Below are 19428 nucleotides of genomic sequence, written 5' to 3' on the forward strand. Positions count from 1 at the left end.
TGGACCCATCTTGATGGCAGGTAGCAATTAGGCGGTGATTTAGCATGTGATAATCCCCACCTCCATCTTGCATCCCAGCTGCAGCCCGGGGGGGCGGCTTGGGACGGTTTTGAAGTCCAAGTGATAAGCTCCAGCCTTTAAACATGAAACAAAATTTCAGTGCTACTTTAAACATGCCTTGTTTTCTGTATGTCATCTGTGTGGTGTATGTATTGTCTGTTGACTTATGGTGAGTTTTCTTAGGCAAGGATATTCAGAGGTGGTTTTGCCAGTTCCTTCCTCTGAAATATTGCCTACAGCACCTAGTACTTGTTGGCTGTCTCCCATCCAAGTACTAACCAGGTCTAACTCAGCATAGCTTCCAACATTGGACAGGATAAGGTACCTTTAGGGTATTTAGAATGTAAACTACATTTATGTATACTGTGAAAACTGCATATAAAGCATCACAGATGGTTACTGTAGCTGTCTCTATTGCACCACTTATACATGGAATAAACAGATTTACACCAGGCAGTTGTGATTCACAGTGAATTATATGATTCGTAATGCTATTTCCTGAAGTTGTCTTTGCCCAATTCCAGTTTATTAAAATAAGATATTGTACTGATGTTTCTTCCATATATGAATATGACTCAGCAGAAATTACAGATAGGATACCACTAGTTTTAGTTTTCTTAATTGTAATTACTCCAACTGTTCCAAGTAGAAAAACTGAATCAAATACAATAATGATATTAAGAGCAGAAAATTTTTAAAGTGTTGCTAAAACAAGCAACAACAGGCAGCTGGGATTAAAGAAATGTTATGGAGATCAGAAAACATGCTTTACTGTGAAGTATGAATTCTTTAAGCCATAATAAATTGTCTAGTCAATTCAAATCTGGGATCACTGAAATAAATGAGGCAGTATCAATAGTAAGTGCTTCTAAGAGGAATTTTATTTGCTAATCTCTTTTCTAAACTAGTCTTAGGATAATCATGCTAATATTAAAAATATGACTATCATCAAGTGTGTGATTATGTTTCAATTATTTGTTTTTACAATGAATATTATTTTCTGGCAGATCTATTATTGTAAACACAGTTATGTTTTTAAAAAATTATGCACATATTTTCCATTTTGAGAAATTTCTAAATAATAAATTGCCTCATTCATTCTTTACCTTTATTAGCAGCTCATAAATGATAAAATTAATGAGTGGTTATTGAGCTAAAGCAAATACTCTTATAGGTTTTCTTTCAATAAATGTGAATTATTCCAAATTATAACTTGTATTTAAACTGGAAAATCCAAGAATGTTATTCCTCATATAATATTAACTTATGCTGAAATGAATACAGCCATGAATAAACATAAGACTTTTAATAGCATAAGCTGTTTCTTGTAAATCTTTTGCATTTTGGTAATCAAGCAAAGAGGTTGCTGATTCCATGACTAGGAGAAGGTTCTGCTTAATTCAGGAAAGTGCTCAAACCACAAAATAGGTTTTTAAAAAATCAGTGGGTAGCTATGGTCATTTGTTGCAGCAAAAAAACAGCAAAGTTGTTACACATATTTTATTTGGCATAAGTATTCTATGGCTGCATCCAGACTGCAAAATAATCCAGTTTGACATTACTTTAACTGCCATGGCTCAATGTTATGGAATTCTGGGAATTGTAGGGGTTTTTTTTTGTGGCACCAGAGCTCCCTCATAGAGAAATGTCTAACAAAACAGTAATTTCCAGAATTCCATAGCACTGAGGCATGGCAAATTAAAGTTGTGTCAAACTGGATAATTTCTGCAGTGCAGATACAGCCATAGACTGCAGCCCACTTCATCAGATGACCACTTGTATCTTATGAAGCAGCTTGTGGTCCATGTGGTTTATAGTCTTTAAAGAAGATAAAGACATTGATAAGTTTAGGACTGAATCAATGTTTTCCTTATAGCACAATTTAAGCCAGTTTAGTAGATCCAATGTAATCTTGGGCATATATCTCTAAATGCAATCAAGCACAATCAAGATTCTCAACTGCAGTGAGAGTGATTCAAACACACATACTTGCAGGTAGTGTATTCCATTATTGAAGTTACAATGCTACACACACTGACTAAGTAATATGCCGCACTGAATTCAATGAGACAAGTTTTAATGTAGAGGTTTGGGGTTGCACTGCCAGCCAGGATCTTTAATTAATACACACACACACACACACACACACACACACAAATATACATATAGTTCCCATCACTAGTGTCAGCTTCTGCCAACCTAGCAGTTTGAAAGCATGCAAGTGCAAGTAGATTAATAGGTACCACTTCAGCAGGAAGGTAAACAGCGTTCTATACGATCATGCTGACCACATGATCACAGAGTAGTCTCTGACAACGCTGGTTCTTTGACGTAAAGGAGATGAGCACTGTCCCCTATGGTCGGACACGACTTGACAATCTTGTCAATAGGGAGTACCTTTACCTATATATATAGTTACATCCTTGAAAGTAGATATGTTTGCGGCCTCAATGTGTAAGTGGGCAGTGCAACTTTTTATTTTATTTTATTAAAATATTTATGTCCTTCCCTTTATTCAAAGATCTCATGATGGTTTACAATAAAACCAATCTAACACACTGAAAACAGTATACACAATTAAAATAATTTTCTAATAACAAAAAATTCAGCAATTAACAAATAAAAAAAACAGGTAAAGGGGGTTAAAATAGTTCAAAATCTATTAAAACTATGTGCATGTACAACCAATTAGACCCCAAAAATATTCATGAATCACCATGTTTTTACTTAATATGTAAACAGCAACAATGAGAAGGAGTCCTACAGATACCATGGACTGCCAAAAAGACAAATAAATGGGTCCGGGGGGGGGGGGGGATCAAGCCTGAACTCTTGCTAGAATCCAAAATGATTAAAATGAGGCTATCATACCTTGGAGGTGACATGAAATGATATGGCTCATTAGAAAAGACAATAAGTGTGAAAAGACAAGTGGAAGACAGTGACAAAAAAGGAAAACCACATTACAGGTAGATAAGAGTCAATCAAGGAAGCCATGGCTATGAGTTTGCAACACTGCAGCAGCGCTGTTATTGACAGGATGTCTTGGAGGTATCTCATTCATAGGGTTGCTATATGTCAAAGCCAACCTGTCAGCTATAGTCATCACAGTCATCACCTAATGCACCACCTGACATTTGATATGCTAGGGATACTCATTTTAAACTGCTGACAACACCTTTTAGGGCAATTATGCTTTTTCAGTATGCATTTAACCAGAATTAAAATGTGGTTTTAGCTTTTAAAACAAAGTAGAGTAAGCTATTGCAAATGAAATGATGGTATATAGCAGATAAGCAAAGTAGGAGAACGGATCCATGACTTCATCATCTCCCTACAACAACTGAAGATATTTTTGACAGGCCTTTGGCCTGTCACAGGAAGGCTTTTAAGAGTTGTGCTGTGTTTCTTATTTCTTGCTTTTGAATGAATATGTTTTAATTGTTTTCCATTCTGTTGATGGAGATTTTATCTGCATTTGGTTTGTTTTATTTAAACCACCTTGAGACCAGACTTGGGGAAATGGCGGGATATAAAATCATCATCATCATTTTCATTAGTTTGAATAGGGGCATTGGGCTGGATTCAGACACCATCATGCTTAAAGCAGACTCATAGAAATAATTGTAACTTAAGTTAGTCATCATGAGCAAAGGAGGTCTCACCGCTCCCAATGGGTCTGCTTTGAATCTGATCAAATCTGGATTCAGTCCAGTATAAACATGCACCTATTTCAATGTGTGACATGTTGGAAGATATGAAACATAGGGCAGGGAAGCTCTAATACATAAGAGAACAGAGTCCAAAAATTATTTCATATAATTTGTACATGCTAATGTATATGCATATACAGAAAATTTAGACATTATTGTGAAATGCAATATATCTTATCATTGTGAGGAATACTATGACCAAGTGATCTATGTTCCTCCTTCATCTGCTGTCCAGAAGCTAACTATTCATGGACAACATTATGATCTCTGCTCTCCCTTATTAGGGTCCTTTATCATTAGCCTTAGTTTATACAGACTTTAAATAGGAGACAGATAGAAAACTTGTTCCCCTATATATTTTGTTGCACTGTAACTCCCATCACTCCTGACATCCTGCTGGCAGAGACTAATGAAAGTTAGTCATCATTCCATCATCCCCAGCCAGCCAATAGATGGTGGATGTTACAGTTCAGTACATCTGGACAGCACCAGGATGGAAAAGCTGACATAGGCATACTGATCAAACAACCCTGTTAACAACTTTCAAATATGGCTCTTATATTTGCTACACTCAGACATTTAATATTCAGGTTCCACTTTTCTTGGATGTAATTAAAGAAGCTCTTAAATCTTGCTATGATACAAGGCTGGAAAGGGATAATTTAATTGTCAGTGCATTTAATTAGGGTAGGCCTTTGTATCCACAGTTTTGTTCTAAAGCAGGTTTTATCTCATGGATTGTATAATCAGACCTCACACAAAGAAGGGAGAGATGTAACTATTATGTCCAGAAGACATAAAGGACAGCTGAAAGCAGCAACATTTCAATCACTTTTTATCTGTCACTAGCATAATATTGGAACATCCTTAAGAGTTAATAACATGAAATACAAGACTTTGGGACACTTACTTGTCTTTAGATGTGGGAACTATCCCAGGTATGTGAATTCCTGAATAAAAATATCCAAAAGTAATGTACATTATATAACAGCAGTTGTCCTGACATTGAAATATAACTATGCTGAATGCTACATAACCATTATAACCAGGCAAGAAGAGCCAAAGTAAATGTTCAGACATTATACAAGAAGGAAGTCAGTCTTGCAGTAACCTGTGTCAGGTATCAGCAGTATCATGGACTTGCCTAGGCCCATACTTCAGCAAGAGATTCACCAACCTCCAGACACCAGCCCATCTCCCCCATTCTGTTAATCGATTTTCCTATGTCTCAACCTGTTTATGTTCCCTCTCAAAATGAACACATATTGACATGATCAAGAAGAAAGAGGAACATCTGGGGCTGCTCTTGACCCCTTCCTCTGTGTTGCTGGATGGATTGGGCGCAGAGGAACAGAGTAAGCCAGGAGGCAGCAGCAGTGAAGAGCCGTGGCTAATCAAGGGGGATACCCCAAAGGACATTGTGACAAAGATCTGTCCCCACAGACACACTAAAACCATGGTGTTGACACTGATCTGCTGGTCCGGCCAAATCATTATGAAAGGAATCTCAGATCTTGGAAAGGTCATCTTTTCTGGACTGTCACACCTAAAATACCCCAGCCAGGGGATTCTGGGAATTATTGTCCCAAAAGTATCTTCCCCTAGATCTGGTCTCATTATACTCTGCTGTGTGCTCATGTCATCAATTGGGCCTCTGCCACAAAGCAGATGAGTTTTAGAGTCCATGTTTGCATCATGGCCAAATGTCAACAGCTATCCAGTGACAAGGAAAGGGCTCATTTGTATTGGTTACCTTATTTTATACTTTCTGCATTAGCAAGACAGGTGGAGCCAGGGAAAAGATAAGAAGCCTGGGAACCCACTGGAGAAGAGAATCTTCCTGCTTGCATAGTTCTCTGTTGGACTGAAATGGGTTTTGCTTGAGCACTTTGATTATCTTTGTATGTTTCTGCACTGTATAACCCTGCCAGGTGAGGCCATCTTCCACTGGCCTCGCCTGGCAGGGGTGCACCTCAGTGCAGGCATCTCATGTAGCCAGCGATGGGGAATTGAACTGTCAGATGGAGATAGTCTGGATAGAATTAGTTGTTTAAGAGCCCAGTTCTACCATGGCATGCAAGGGAATTCTGAACCTCATCAGCAAAAGAGCTGGAATGCTTCTCTGCAGTATACCATCTTCTGGATCATTTACCACCAATAAAGCTCTTGGGAGGAGGCTGAAAATACAGCCCATTACAAAACAGAAAAGTCCAGTATGTCCATGCAAAAGGATTGAGAAAATCACTTCCTCTTTCTTCACCGCATTCCCTGTCAATTGCCCCATAGCCAAAAGTGCTCCTAAAGGCATCAAGCATGTGCTGAGAAAGGGCAAGAGGGACCATTAATGCTGCAGCCATTAAATGTGTGCAATGTTTCCTATAGGTCTATTTTATTAGAATAATCTTTGAACTATTCCGCTACATGAACTCCCATATTACACAAATATCTTTCCATCTGTGCAAACGCAGGTTCTGGAGAACAAGTTGGCAATAAGACGAGAGACAGTGTTATTTTAAATAGCTGTTCAGCCAAATAAATACTAAGCACACAGTTCAGCATTTCAAAAATTGTAAAATAAATCATCATCAAAAGGCTTGTTTTATGAACCTATAAATCTCTGGAAAATAAACGTTTTCTTCATCTTCCTGTGTTTTAATAAAGAATACCCCCCTTTTTACTCACTCAATTACAATATCACTATCAGTTCAAATTACAGGTCAAAGATATGGAGCTTAATGTATGTACAGCCGGTTCTCTTCTCCTAATAACCTGTCATTCCTGGGATTTGAATGTCAGAATGCAGCCTGCTGCGGTAATGCTCTTAGGCAGTGCCGTGATGAAAACTTTGGACAAATCATGAAGAACATTCCAGATCCAAATCATCAGAAGGTTATCGGGGAGAGCTTTTCATTCTGCTTTGACCCCTTGATCTGACAAGTGACACCTACAAAATGAACAGCCCTCCAACTTAAATTGTTTAACTGTAGCCTGATCAGTTTTATTATCTTGCTAATCCGGATATCAGCCGTTTCATCAGAATGGAAGATATGCATATCATGAATTATTTTGACACCAAGACCTTTTAATTTTTGCCAGCAATATTTCACTGCACCAATCAGGGCCTGCAGTCAGTGATGCTTCTCACCTCCTGGGATGTCAAGAGGACAGTGCACTCCTGACAGCACCAAATCATCTGGGAGCTGTAACGAGCTATTGCTGCAATTATTATTATCTCCTGTAGTCATGCATTTCATTACAGTGCAGGCAGGCAGAGGCTTCTTTTTTCAGGCTAGTCTTATTTAGGAATCTCTGCTGTTTTATGTGCTGTGGGGCTCCTTCCTGCAATTTCTTTTCTCCTCGGCAGACAAGGGTAGGTGAATTTCTAATAAAAACAAAACTCTAGCTAGGTACTATGGGGGGGGAAATGATCACAATACAGTACATTAACCAGCGGTGAAACAGTTTAAATGGCCCACTTGTAGTTTATGAAAGCAGTGGTTAATCAGCAATATGGTTTCCTACAGAGAGAAATAAAACACAGTTTATTCTTAAAATATATGTTATGCACATTCGCCTACATGGGATTTCAAAAAAACAAATTCTTTCTTTTTTGTATACTGTACATGAAATATTTTAGAGACAATGCTGCTGTTTGGGAAATATTCTACCCACCTTCATTATGAAGGACCATAATATTCCTCTGTACAATACGCCAGCTGAAAAGTAAGGCTATAAAGTTCTGACAGATTGCTCAAGAAAATTGTGACATGTCATGTTTACCAACGGACTATTTGTGTGAAAGGTATGGATTTGTGCATCCATTATGCATGTTCTTTCATCATCAGATCCTTCAGAAAACCTCATTCTGTGTAGATGTCTTATATTACTAAACAGCATATCCATATTTTCCACATTTCTTCAGGTGCCCTGCACTCATGTACATACCATTCAACAATCTCTCTTCTAAATAACCACAGATCTTTAAAAATACTCTTTACTTTCTCATTTTCACTAGATGATCTGCCTGACAACAGTGACACAAAGAACTAATAAATCTAATGATGAATGGTTGACCAGAGAGGTGCTGGAACCATTGGTAGTTATATCTGCCATGTTTGATTTCCTGAGTCTGCAACTTCAGTCTCGATATTGCTTCATATCTTATGAAATTTCAGTATGGAGATCACTCCTATGTATATAACTGCATGTGCTATATGTATTTAATATCACAAGTGACAAGTGCACTTGTTTAATTTGCCTAATATAATAATGTAAATAAATTCTCATTCACACTTGGGTTTCATAGTATTGGTTTTATATTAAAAAATATAAACATTTGTCACACTTAATGATGGACATGTATGGCATATGCAGTTTCCTGAAAGGAAATGAAAGAAATGTATAAAGCACGTAGGATGAAGCTTCTTTAATAAGTCTATTGAGCCTCTCTAGAAACTGATTCCAAACTATTTAACTATTAATTAATAGATATTTCTGGGAATTTTATTGAGCCCAATTTTCATCCATTAAAGAACATAAGACATACTTTATACTGAGTCAGACCACTGGATCATCTAACACAGTATTGTCAAACCCAAATGGTAGTGACACTCCAAGGTTTTAGCCAAAGTTCTTTCCTAGCCCTCCTGGAAATGCAAAGGACTGAATCTAAGAACTTGAGCATACAAAGCATTGCTCCACCAGATCCCCATAGAAACTGTAAGAGTGATGAGCTAAAAATCTGAACAGACTCAAGTTCTCCTCTAACTCTGCCACACCACATCCTACCTAAAAAGAGACCTGTCATATTTATTTATTTATTTATTTGTCTGCATTTTCAATATTTTCACCCAGAAATCCAAATTTTCTTCTATGCATTTTCAAACTGAAACTAGATGAAAAGGATAAACGTTCACCTGGTAACATCTACACACATACCTCTGGAAACAAATCTCTAACACACGTACACACAGTTTTTGTTTCAACTGAGCAAACATCTGTCTTAAGTTTACTGAGCTAGCTATTTGGAGCTATTGAGATATTGAGGCAATTCTAATCATATCAATTTGATACCAAGTCTCAAAGGCTTTCATTGAGATAACTGAGGCCCATTCCGCACAGGCAAAAAGTACGTACTAGGGTTACAAAAGGGCGTCCCTTCCGTACCTAGTACATTCAAAATGGTGGTGCCCTATACACATGGGTGCCACCATTTTGATGTCATGGACACTTAGCGTCCGAACATCGCGGCGCAGAAATGATGCCGCAAGTGCACCATTGGCACCGTGTGGTGTCATTACCGCACTGCAAAAAGAAGCTGCTTTTTGCGGCTTCTTTTTCGCCATCAGGAACCCTCCCTGTTTGGAGGCTGAGGCTTCCTGGTGGCGGAAATGGAGGCACCGGCAGACCGCCCTTTTTGGGCGGTCTGTAAAGCGCCTAGGCTTCCCAAACTATTCCATTAGACTAGGGTTTTTTTCCCCTGCAGAAGGATTTCTTCCACCAAAGATTTCTTAAAATACTTAGAAATATCCACCCAAGCTTGAACAGTGAAGTAGCATCATTATACAAAATAAATTTCCTTAAATATATGCTTACAAAGCTTGATGATTCTGGACCAGTCTACACAATCAGCAGACTCCAGAAGTAGATATTTTTTGCTCTGAACTACTTCAGGCTGAAGGGGAGCATATTTCTGTGTACTCTCCAAAAAGGTCTCTCATGGTAGAATATTAAAAAGTCACATACAGAGGTTCAGATTTAACTTCAACTGTACCAGTCAGCAAAATATTTTCCTTGTCTCTGCTTTCTGGCACACACCCTGATCTCCATAACATTTCCTTCTGCAGTGGAAAAAAAATCTTGTGTGAAATCATCAAAATACAGAAAGCTGCCTTATCTTGGTCCCTCTAGTTCAATATTAGCTGCACCAGTGGTAAGCAAATGTCAGGGACAGAAACATGTAATGTGTTGAATACTGACAAAAAAAATCTTTTTGCATGAAAAGCTACTCATGGTTACTTCACACTTTCTTCATTCAAACTGTGTAATTTAAAAGTTAGGGTGTTTTGTTACTGGATTGTTTAACAATTCAGAGTCAGAATTCTTTGCCAATCTATTGCAAATAATACAGAGATCTAGCTCATTCTGACTGGCAGTCACTCTGAAGGGTTTCACCTTTTGCTAACTAAACTCAGAGAGACTGGAGATTGAACTTTGGTTCTTTTGGATGCCATATCCTCCACCAATTCACATATGAAAAGTGGGGCATATGTGGCCAAGCAACATCAGAGTGCTATTAAGATGGCAAAAGTTATTAATGAGAGAGAACATAATTTAGGAGAGGCTGCAGCCTTTGCCTGAATCTACTAGGAGGGGCAAGATTCTATCCTTCTTTCTCATCTCCCCCTTGCTGAATTGAGTTCAAATTGCTTTTGTAGTTTGAACTCAATTCACAGCAACTGAAGTAAGCTTCTGACAAAGGCGGAAATGAAAGGAGAAGAGAGAAATTGGGACATTTTAATAGCAGCTAAAAAGGAGGGACAACAGAGGATTAACTGGTACTGTCCTGCCAAATCAGGACATTTGAAGGGGAATGAGCAGTTTGGAGCCTCTTTGCCAAAGTGACCCACAGAAACTCAAGAAAACTTTTGTGATGTTCTTATTCAAGACTTGATCACTTCTGAATATTAAAGCAACATACTCAGTTATTTTTCTGTGTAAAGAGACAGCTGATATTGCTTAAAAGTTTGGCACCAAAGACGCAGGACCATATTTTTCAACCACCCCCACACAAAGTCTTTTAATAATATCACTGTAGAAGACTGCCTGTTAAATTTCCAGCCATTACATGTGGCAAAGGCTAACTTGCAAGGCTCAGGATGATTTTTATTTTTTAAAAAAGAAAACTCCCCTCCTGCTTTCCCTAAAAATAGTGCAAGACAGTTTGTAACATAGTATAAAAGCAATAAAGTTCAAATTAATGGTACGAATTCAGTTTAAAACACCATAAAACAGCAAGATAAAGTATATATTCAGCCATCAATCTAAGGATATGATTAGTGTGACATGACAAAAGTGGGAAAGCAATATTACCATTAGCATTTTATGTGTTAAAAGCAGAATGAATTGGCATTTTAATATGTGAAAAGAGATTCTCCTTTTAATGCTAGGTGAATGCTGCATCCCATCACGTGATTATCTCTATACATAATACTAGGAACTCATTCTCTTCATATTATTTTATATATTAAAAGACATTACAAAAGAGTTTTAAATACTGGTGAAAATAATGCTTGGAAGTAACTAATTACAGATAAAAAGGTATCTTTTTATCTTGACATTAATTCTTTGTTTCAATAACTAAGACATAAATAAGTTACATTATGGTGATAGTTTAGGAAGAAATCATTTCAGGCCATTGGAAGTTTATCTCAAATGTTAGGAGTATATCTCAATCTTTACTTACAGTACTGTAAGTTACAGGATTGTTGCCTCATTAAATTGTAGCTGGATATATCATACATTGTTCTAGTATTGCCTCAAAGTGTGATGTGGGTGTTCAGACATTCACCTAAGTGGCATAGGCTAGTGGACCACCAACTTGTAGCAAATAGATTTTTTTTTTAATTACGTAGGTACTTCTGAAAGATGTGACTATACTGTTATTTTTTAATAAACACTGATAACAATTTTGTAAATATAATATGATTAAAACTATGTATACTTTTTAAAGTATACAACTCTTTCCGATTCTGGTTGAGTGTATCATTTCAGTTATTCCTGACATGCTAAAATCTGGAATTGATTTCAGGATAAATGTCCTTTTTGTGGCAAATTTATTTCTGTGATGCTTAAATTTGCAATTTGGTAAGTAATTGTGATGCAGGAGAATAGGCTAGAATTTCTCTCATGAAGAATTCCAAGTACCTAAAAAATACCCTACAAATCCCAGAATTTCATAAGATGAAATCGTGACGGTTAAAATAGAGTCAAGTAGATAAAATTTTGTAATGTGGACATGACATACTTTGTAGTATTTATATGGTTGTGATGTAACAGCTGCGAGATTAGACAAGTATTTGGGTGGTTTTCAGGTTTTTGTTTTAAAGCTTGGATTGTTGCAACTATGCATTTTTTTTTTCATTTTTGTTTTCAGTGAATACCCTGTATACCAATAGCAGATGGCTTACCCATATAAGTACAAGCATGGTATAGTGGTTTGAGTGTTGGACTAGGACCCTGGAGAACAGGGTTTGAATCCCCACTCAGCCATGGAAACCAATTCAGTGGCCATGGTAAGTCACACACTCCCAGCCTCAGAGGGAGGCAAAGGCAAAGCCCAGTGTGAAGTCTAAGGCTTTCATGGCCGGCATCCATAGTTTTTTGTGCGGTTTTCAGGCTATGTGGCCATGTTCTAGAAGATTTTCTTCCTGACATTTCGCCAGCATCTGTGGCTGGCATCTCTGAAGATGCCAGCCACAGATGCTGGAGAAACGTCAGGAAGAAAATCTTCTAGAACATGGCCACAAAGCCCAAAAAACCCACAAAAAACTAAAGGCAAAGCCCCTTTGAAAACACCCTGTGATACGTTTGCCTTATGATCACCATATGTCAGAAATGACCTCAAGGCACACAAGAAGATGACAACATATTGACTCACAAGCTAAGAACACTGTTTTACATGACTTATCTGGGACAGTAAAGCCCCTGGTGCATCACTACTACACTACACTGTTATAGCACTATTATTCCACTTTTACTGCTATGAGCTGCCTCCTCTTGCATTCTGGAGTTTGTAGTTTAGTGAGGCCTAAGAGCTCTCTGGTTGAGAATTCTAAATGTCCCTCCCTAAACTGAAAATCCCTGTATTCCACAAGAAGCATCTGTAGCAGTAAAAGTGGAATAATAGTGCTATAACAGTGTAGTGTGGTATCAGTGAATAAACAGCAGCCTTGAGGGTGATCCTCTCAAGAGCCCTGGTGGTGCAGTGGTACCGCAGCCATTCACAGCCACAAAGTTGTGAGTTCAATCCCGGCCAGGGCTCCAGGGTCCACTCAGCTTTGGATCCTTCCGTATGTTGCTAAAATGAGTATCCAGCTTGTTGGGGGGAATTAGCTTACACATTGTAAACTGTTTAGGGAGTGCTTAAGTGCATTGATAAGTGGTACAGAAATGTACTTGCTATTGCTAGTGGTTACTATCCCAGAAAGGGAAAGAGTTCTGAATACAACATAAATGCACTCATGCATCCTACCTTGGGGAAGGGTATGATTTCATATAGGTCACCTACTACGTACAGGCATGTACCTTGACATATTGTCTAAATGCCAACCCCTCAAAACTGTTTTAAGACTGGGGGGTAAACAGTGGATGACAATGACTGCCATCAACAGTAGCAAGAATATTATTAATATTGTCTACTTGCAGGTATGTTTTTATAAAACTATGAAAAATCAGTCACTCCACCATACAGTGTAAGATACGTTAGAAGGATTTGTTGTGTTGATAACATGCCCATAACATCTAGTTTGGCACTCATCTGTTAAACCTCACTTTTTTCTCACTTTTTTTTATGGTCAACTGGCAAACCAGCTTTGCTTAATTTTGAAAAGCCATCCTGGCTACCAGACACTTTCCTGTTCATTCTGGTGCCTTCCTTCAAAATGTGTATGGTGTTCTTCTAACTTTATGACCTTCTGGGGCTGGTGTGCAGCAAGTCTTCACATTTTTCAAACAGGGAAACCTCTAAGGAATTTAAAACAGAGCCTATAAAAGTTGCACCATCTAGATAGCATATAAAAATGTAATAAAACAATTTTCCCTCTGATATTTCACAGCTCCTGCATCACAGAGACATGGTGGCACATTTTAAAATGAGGTCAATGATCTGCAATACTAACAGTGTGAAATATCATTATCCAAAGCTTTCAAACTTTTTTGCCTAATGTTTGGCTACCTGATAGCATATTTAAGCTGACTAAACAAGAGTGGTATGTTGGGAGTTCAGTATGTAACTGCTTATACTGTAGAAGTCAGAGATATGGTGTAGAGTTTTCATGCAGGCAAAGAAGCTACAGAGTAGGTGCAGTGTTCCTTCAACTCAATGGTAGTTGATGGCTTATTTCTCAGTACTGTAGAGTTTTATCCAAATTTTAAAGGATCTCTCTGTAACTTCCTTTAAAGTGGAGACTGATACCCATAGCCAAATCACTGCCGCACTGGCAGCCACCAGCTAACACTGTTCCAACTCCATTGCATGTTCACCCCCATTGTAATAATAATGGACGAACACATGGGAAAGACCTCTGCATGCATTTCAATGAATATACTAAGTATTCACACAGATAAATGTCTACATTTGATACACCATTCATACTTTTTTCAACCTGCCACAGAGTTCACAGAATAAACAAGGCCCAAGATCAGCAACTAGTTTGAGGACAGAATCATATTGTAGGGAGGAGGGTGGATGGAACCAACCTCCATTTTACACTCCTACCCACTACACTTGTCCAAAACATACCGCAGAACTAATCCCGTTTGAGGCCATTTTAACTGCCCTGGCTCAATGTTAGGGAATTCTAGGAAGTGTAGTTCTGTGAGCCATTTAGCATTCTCTATCAAAGACCTCTGGGGGGCACAATAAACTACAGTGCGCCCGCATCATACGTGGGCACGCTTTACGCGGCTTTCAGCATACACTGAAAGCTGTGCGGAGAGAAGGGGCAGCATGTCCCATAGGGAAGAATGGGGCGCGCACCCATGGCGCACGCACACCACACCACCATGCCGCCATGTGCATGAGCCCCATTCATTTAAATGGGGCTCAAGCATAGGTGAATTCGCTTTACACAGGGGAGTCCAGAACAGATCCCCCGTGTAAAGTAAGGGCGCACTGTATATTCCTAGAATTCTCTAGTACTGAGGCAGGGCAGTAAAAATGGTTTCAAACTGGATTGTTTCTGCAGTGTATTTTGGACCATTCTTATCTTGCTGGTAAGGACACAGATGCCAACAATCAATTTCTCTATTTCCTCCATGTTGAAAACCGCCAGATGGTATCACTCAGGGGCGCTACATTTGGCCTGTGGGTCACCCTGTCCCACTAAATTAGACACTCAAGAGTACAGGACATGGATTAGTTGGGTACGCTGAGATGGACTCAGCATGGCAGACCAAAATGGTTATATTTGCAGACAAGCATAGGCCTACAAGGTCATAGCTATTTATATTGCAGAGCGTTTGGCACTGCCATTCACTGAAAACTATGGTGATCCATATCCACAGAAATAAGAAAGGGGGTGGAGAGGGAAAGAGAGAGCGGGATGGATGAATTCTGTCCAAAATTGAAATATATTCATCAGAAGATGATGATGATGATGATGATGATGATGATGATGATGATATAAAAGCAATAGTTTGAATTCATATTTATCCTCTGTATTTAAGCTTCAGGAACACAGGAAACTCTCATAGCCATCCACTACCCATGGCCTTCTGTCTGAGTGCAAGCAAATAGGTATTAATACTCAGCAGTACTGTCAGCACCTATAACTGTGCAAGGTGCTAAAAAATATCTCAGAGTCTCCAAATTCTATATACAGAACTTTACTACAGAGTATTTACTACACTATACACAAACCAACAATTATCCAATTAACCATCCATTAACAACAGCCACCAACACAGAATGTACGTCATGCCCAAACTGATACAGTCCGTCCTCGCCTTACGCGGGGGATCCGTTCCGGATCCCTCCGCGTAAGGCGAATTCCGCCTATGCTCGAGCCCCATTGGAAACAATGGGGCTCGTACACGGTGGCGCGGGTGCGCACGGGGCACAACGGGCGTGCACGCCCATTCAATTGAATGGGATGCGCCACCCCTTCCGCCCCATGCGCGCCCCGCGGCTTGAGCGCATATGCTCAAGGCCGCGTATGGCGCGGGCGCACTGTACATCTTGTCCATGAAATGATCATCTCACACAGATACATGTAATAGTCCTCTTGCATTTAACCACTTGCTCTGGTGGTGCAGTGGTTAAATGCCTGTACTGCAGCCACTCACTCACAAACCATAAGGTTGCGAGTTCAATACCAGCAAAAGGGCTCAAGCTCGACACAGGCTTGCATCCTTCCGAGGTCAATAAAATGAGTACCCAGATTGTTGGGGACAATTAGCTTACACTTTGTAAACCACTTAGGGAGTGCTTAAGTGCACTGATAAGCGGTATAGAAATGTACTTGCTATTGCTACTTGCTTGCTATTGCATCGTGTCTGCTGTGTCAACCTTTCACTTGTGTTGCATCATCCAGTATCTTCAGCCAACAGCCATATTTTGTCCAATGAAATTCAATTCCTTTTTTGCATATACTCACAGAAGCTCTCAGTAAAAGACAAGAAACTTATTCTAAAGCTGTCATACTTTGGACATATGGAATGACATGACTTGTTGAAAAAGATAATAATGTTTGGTAAAATGCGAGACAGTTGTAAAAGAGACAGACCAGATGACAGGTTGATACAAGGAAGCCAATAACCTGAGTTTGCAAGAGATGAGCTGAGCTGAGCTGTTGATAACTAGGACTCGTGGAGTTCTCTTATTCATAGAATCATCATCAATATTAATATTAATATTAATAATAATAACAACAATAATAATCATTAACTTGCCTCTCCCTGCAGATCGAGGTGGGTTACAGTAAAAGATAATAAAATACATACAATAAATCATAAAATTTCACAATCTCCCAACCCACTACCAACATAAAATATAACACTTAATTACAAATTGAAAAAACAATCAAATTACAAGTTAAAATTAAAATTAAAACTGTGAAAAGTTAGGAAGATAGTAAAAATAGTTATGGGCAGATAGGGTTATCTTTTATTTTGGTCAGGGAAGGCTTGCCGGAAGAGATCCGTCTTGACTGCCTTCAAATCCGTCTTGACTGCCTTATACCCATCAGGTCACCATACATTGAGGGCCTAAATACCTTAAAGGCAGCAGATCCTGTCTGTTCTTGGAAGCTATGCAGGGTCAGTCCTGGTTAGTACTTAGATGGGAGAGTGCCAACAAATACCAAGTGCTGTAGACTACATTTCAGAGGAAGGAACTGGCAAAACCACCTCTGAGTATTCCTTGCCTAAGAAAACCTATGAAATTCAAGAGGTCGCCATAAGTTGACAGACAACTTGAAGGCACACACACACACCACAAATTGAAGTGAACTTGATGACAACAACAAGAACAACAGAAGCTGACCTATTATCAGATCAGGCCATGTCTCCATCTAGACAAGTATAATTCATTCTGTCTGTAAATGGCTCTCCAGGGTCCCAGGCTGGCCCCTCACCCCCACTCCAGGATTGGAGACACTTCTGCTTTGCCTAGCCATGAAATCACACAATACTTTTATTTTCCTAATTTCCACTACAACCATGATGGCCATGAGGTGCTTTTTTAATGGCTTGGAGGAAAAAAATGGCTTGGAGATAATTCTTTTACTTTTAACACACTGAAATACTTCAAGTTCTTTTAAATGCTTGTATTTTTAAAAATAATTTTACAGTACTTTTACACATATTTTTACAAATATTTACAACCAGACACCCTTCAGATATATTGGACTGTGAATCTCATCTTTCCCAAATGGCATGGACACATCTGGAGGGCAACAGCTTGGAGAAGGTTGGTCTATGTGACTGCCTCTATGGGAGCCAGGCAGAAAAGACAACAATCTGTGTGGTTTCCAAAGTAGACATTCCTAGATTGTGACTACTTTGGACTATGACTGAGTAGTTGATCTTAATGTCTTTTTAATCCAACCCTGAGAGCATTTTTAGCTACATGGATACGTTTCACATCTGCATCTGTACTGTTTGGGGGGGAGGGGGCTTCTTCCAACTGCAATTCCTCACACTGTATTCTGCAAGTCCATTTCTGCATTACCCCCAGGTTTTGTTCGGACTGATGAGTGGATAGCACAAAACCCCCAAGTGCCAGAATTTTCTAGATCATTTTTAAATGCTGAAGACTCACATTTTACTATTAGCAAATCAAAGTGTTACAAACAGAACAATTACCTATCTTGGATCCAGCAATTTACTTTGAGTGATTCTGTGCTTTTTCTTTTTCCTAGAGCACAAAATGATTTTGTTCTATCCTTCAAGCAATTAATATCTTCTCCTAAACAAATCAGTGCTAAAGAACCAAATTAACACCCTTCAAAAGTGATACATCAGTGCCTAATTTCACAGAATGTTTTATGACCCTTCCACCCAAACTAATAGATAGATTTCAAACATAAAAGCCCCAACATGGCTAGAATTTGAATTCTTGGATTCCATGTAATTGTATTCTAAGCTTTTAGAAAGCAAATTGCCATCTTGTTCGTAAATATTGTGTCTACATTTTGCAAGAACTGTTAAAAGCTGAATTATTGAACATTGTTATTGTTGTTGTTTTAAAAATGGCAATTTCATTAAACTTGTCCAGCCTCTCAAAGAAATCTTGGAGGCATTTGATAGCAGCTTTGTTATCAATTAGTATCACATGTAATTTTTGAAACAAAGCATCAAAAATAAAATCTCTGATGTTTGTTAAACAAGCACTCCAAAGTATACATGGGAGTAAAATTAGTCATGGTCTCAATTTTCAGTCTTATTAGCCCTACAGCTTGAAAAAAGGAAGCAAAATCAAACTCATATAATCCCTATAATTAATAGAATGCAACAGAAATAACACATGTAAGAGTCCTGCCCAGTATCTTCACGTGTATCAGACCAGCCTCCAGTGGCATCAACCTCTACACCCCAATGTCACCCCATGGAGGCTTCTATTCATGTTAAGCTGACTACAAGTAGACCCCACTTACAAACTTCCCTACTCAGATCAGGAAGGGTGGTGACACTGAGGGGTGGGCCTATCATGCATGGCTTCTTGTGCATATGCTTGTGTTCTATCCATCATAACACCTGAATAGGGATAGATTATTGGATCCAGTTAAATAAAGTAAAAGAAAGAACAAGAAGCTAAGGTACAGTGTGGTATAGGGATGAGGAGATAAATTCATTCAAGCATGAATTATAATATAAACCTACATAATTTCATTCTTTTACAGCATTAAGTGAAGGGATACTCAAGTATCCATCTAAACTTGCTCATCTCCAGGTTATCTAGTGGAATTCTCCAGTCAAAATAAGTATTTGTACAAAAATTCAATCAAGGCAATGTTTGTTAGGCAGTACCAAGAGTATACAGTGTTCAATCAATGCGAAAAGCTGCATTAGACCCTGGCAATTCCCAAGTGACCATCCACATAACTGACATAGCTAATAGCCAAATAGCAAGTTAAAAGGAATCCAAAATAAAAATTCTACACTAAAACTCTGAAGGAAAGAAATGGTGCAGCCAAGTCAAGGTGAGGTAATCAGCATGGTAACTTCCTTTCCTCAGTAAAGTAAAGACCTACCTCCTCCATCTAGTGCTATGCATTAGTTTTTATTAGTGAAATCTATCACAATGAAAAAGAATGTCTGCATCTATCCATAAGACCAAAATACCATAAACATAGATGTGGATGCATGTCTTACTGAGCATGGCGTAGTGGTTTGAGTGTTGAACTAAGATTCTGGAAAGCAGGGTTTGAATCCC

This window comes from Sceloporus undulatus, chromosome 4 (genome assembly GCF_019175285.1).
Source record: "Sceloporus undulatus isolate JIND9_A2432 ecotype Alabama chromosome 4, SceUnd_v1.1, whole genome shotgun sequence".
NCBI lineage: Eukaryota > Metazoa > Chordata > Lepidosauria > Squamata > Phrynosomatidae > Sceloporus > Sceloporus undulatus.